Raw genomic sequence first — 3,396 nt, 5'->3', positions numbered from 1 at the left:
GGCGCGGGCGCGGGGCTGAGCGGGAGCGAACTCGGGGCGGGAGGCTGCGCGAGGCGGTGTCTGCGGGAGGCTGGGGGCGCCGTCGGGGCGAGCCCCAGTCTTCAGGGAGGCGGAGTGGCCGGGTCGGGAGGCGAAGCGTTAAGGCGCTTGGGGGTCGGGGCGCGGCGCCCGGGAGCGAGGGGTGAGCAGCCTGCGGCCGGGCTCGGCATCAGGGCGGGCCCGGCGGGAACTCCTCCAGCAGCAGCATCCCTCCCCCTCCCCGCGGCAGCCCCAATTCTGGTGTCCCCGATTGGCTGGGAGGGGCAGGTGAGCGAGCGGGAGGCCCGCCGCGAGCGCCAATCAGTTCGGGCGCCGGCGGGAGGGCCGGGCTGAGCGTCCGGAAGGGCCCGGCGGGTCGCTCAGCTCCGGGATGCGGCCCCAGCGCTCCGCACCCCCTCCCGGGCGCCCGTCTCGCCCGCGGCTTCCTCCTCGGGCGTCCTCGGGACTAGCCCCCGCTGGCCACCGGGCGCTCCTGCTCTGCGGCGGGCTTGGAGTCCCTCCTGCAAAGACGCCCGCGCCCCCGGGGAGGGGCGAGCAAGGAGCCGGGGTCTGGTGTCCGACAACCAAATCAGGCTGGGAACCCCAACTCAGTCCTCAGACAGCTCCCTGAAGCCGCGATGAGCCTTGCTTTCCCGCCAGAGGGGAGGAGATGCCCCAGCCTCCGTGGGCAGGTTGGTGGCCAGGTGAGACTTGGGTAAGTGCCCGAGGCGCCCCCGGAGCGCCGGCTGTCTGCGCTGGCGGCCCCCCCGCCCCTGCCCGCCCCTGCCCGCCTCCGCAGGGGGTTCACTTTGCACCGCAGCCACCTCGCGGGGCTCGGATTTCTTTTCCCAGCACTTGGCTGTCTGCGTTGGCAGTTGGCACTCAGTGCCCATGCCGCACAGTCAGTGCAGGTGGAGTCGTGATTTGTCTGCGCGACTGGCTGGTGCTCCCTGGGCCAGGCGATCCCCTCGCTTCCGCTCGTCTCCCCGCCAGCCCGAGGTGGCCGTCTCACTTTCGGGCCGGGGCAGACGTCTGTCTGGTCCCTGGGCACTGCCCGCGGAAAGGCTGTGTTAGCGAGGGAGTGAGTTTGCACAAGATGCGGCCCCCTGGACGCCGCTGCGGGCCACCACCCCTGCCTGCCCTGGACCCACCCGCCAGCTCTGGGTAGTCAGGGTTCGCCTGCGCTCTGGGCAAAATCACTTAGTCCCGGGCCTCCCCGGCGGCGCAGCGGGTTGAGCGCAGCGCTGTGAAGCTGTCCGCAGCCTCTGCAGCGCGGGTTCAATTCCCGGCCAGCCAGGGAGATACCCACATGGTGCAGCGGACCTCTCCTGTCTCACCCTCTGTTCCCCTCAGCAGTGTACATTGCCCCTTCTGCCTGTTCTGCTCCCCACTCTGTCTCTGGTGAATCCTCCCGTGCCTCTGGCCTGTAACCCAGTTATTGGATAAATAAAAAATAAATCTTAAAAAAATATCACTTAGTCCCTCAGGGTCCCTGATTCTATATGGATAGACCGAAAGCCAAATCACTTTATAAATATACTACTTTACTACCTTGCTCAAGTACAAAATTGAGGAATAATTATTAGATGGTAAAATGCACAGATCTCAAGTATTTGATGAAGTTTAATTGATGAATGTACACACTGAGTAACCACCAATGAAAGCAAGAGGCAGAATATTTCCATCACCCAGAAAGTTCCCTCATGCTCCAGTCTAGTCAACTCCCCATCCTCCACTCCCTTCCAAACAACTTCCAGATGCTTCTCAATACTGACACACTGTAAAATTTCCAATGTTAATGCCTAAAATGGTATTTTCCATTTTGAAAATGGTTCCATTTCCAGAACCACCATCCCCTCTTGTTCTTTGCTCACTTATGTGCTTGGCTCCTCCTAGTGGGTGTTTGAGTTTGGGACCCTCTCTACATGCTCCCACAGGTCTAATATCTTGTATGCCTCATTAAGAAGGGGCCTCCTCAAGGGCTCCCGTGCCCTGGTGTCATTGTCCTAAGCAACCCTTGGGTTCCCAAACCCAGGCAGCGACCTCTTGTTGCTCACTACCCAAAGGGACCCATCTGAATCCCCATGTGCCCCTCCCATGGTTCGTGTGCCTCTTTGGGTCCACCCGGTGGGAGAGGACAGAACTTGGAAGATGACAAGAGCCCACAACCAGAGTGTAAAATAGACATTTCACATGTTTTTTGGCTATTTTGATATCTGTCCTAATGCTTAGAAAATTTACCACTTTAGGAGTCTTGCTTTACCCAGATGGGAGCTAAAAAACATGTGTTAGAAGCCTGTGGTGTATAGTTTACTGGTCAGGGGCACCAGGACAGGACTTTGAGTTGCAGATGACAAACAAGTTTTTGTCAAGAAGAAAAATGCAAGTTTCTCAAGGGAAGATGGTGCAAGAGCATTGGACTTGCTTTGGGGGTCAGCTGTGGTGGCAAGTTTGCATCCCAAAGCAGCAAGTCACATTTGCACCAGCTGCAGTGACAGTCATAGGCTGGGGGCTCCGGCCACCACACAAGTACAACCCCAAGTGCTCTGGGGTTTTTTAAAATTTCACATATAAGTGAGGTCATACAGTATTTGTCTTTGTGTCTGGCTTATTTCACTTAGCATGATGCCCTCCAGGTTTATCCATGTTGTTGCAAATGCTAGATTTCCTTTTTAAGGGCTGAATAATACTTGAAGTTTGCCAACAGTTCATAATACTTGAAGTTTGCTAACAGAATAAATCTTAGGTGTTCTTAACACACACACACAAGCAGCAGCTTGCTTCTTGGGTTGCTTCTGCAGTTTGGTTCTGGGTAGCATTCCTGGAAGCTTCACCTCAGGTCAGGCCTAGTTCGCTAATTAATTCCTTTTCTGCTTAATCAGGTTGGTGCCAGTTTTGGTCGCTTGTAATGGACTAGTGGTGTGCTCGATAGCCCTAGAGGGGAGAAAGGCAGGTTACCTGGAAGCCCATTCTCAAGGAATTCTTTCCCAAAAAGGGCTGAGTGTGCCCAGAAAGTTCCTGGGAAAGAGTGTTTCTTCAGTGAAAGAAATACAGTCCATGTGTCTTTGGTGGCAAAGATAAACTAATTTTTGCCCATTCCCTCTGCATACAGAATATTTGAACAGAGCTTCTTAATAGCTGTTAAGGCTGGTGGAAAGATCACCAGGGCCGCAACATGGGTTTCATCAAGTACTCCATATTTCAGTGGCTTCTGCTTCCCATTACCAGCCCAGGTCATGCCAAGTCAGCCTTCAGAGAAGCTGTTCCTGCTTCCATTGTGTTCTCTGCCCCAGTGTACTCCCAGTGAGAGTGCTGTGTGCCTGGCACATAGTCCTGCAGAAGACAAAACAAGCTTGGTGCCAATGCAGTGCCCCAGAC

The sequence above is a fragment of the Talpa occidentalis genome, unplaced genomic scaffold, assembly GCF_014898055.3.
Source record: "Talpa occidentalis isolate TD23 unplaced genomic scaffold, MPIMG_talOcc4v2.1 talOcc4.11, whole genome shotgun sequence".
In the NCBI taxonomy this organism is placed as follows: Eukaryota; Metazoa; Chordata; class Mammalia; order Eulipotyphla; family Talpidae; genus Talpa; species Talpa occidentalis.
This window is presented reverse-complemented; position numbering follows the sequence as displayed.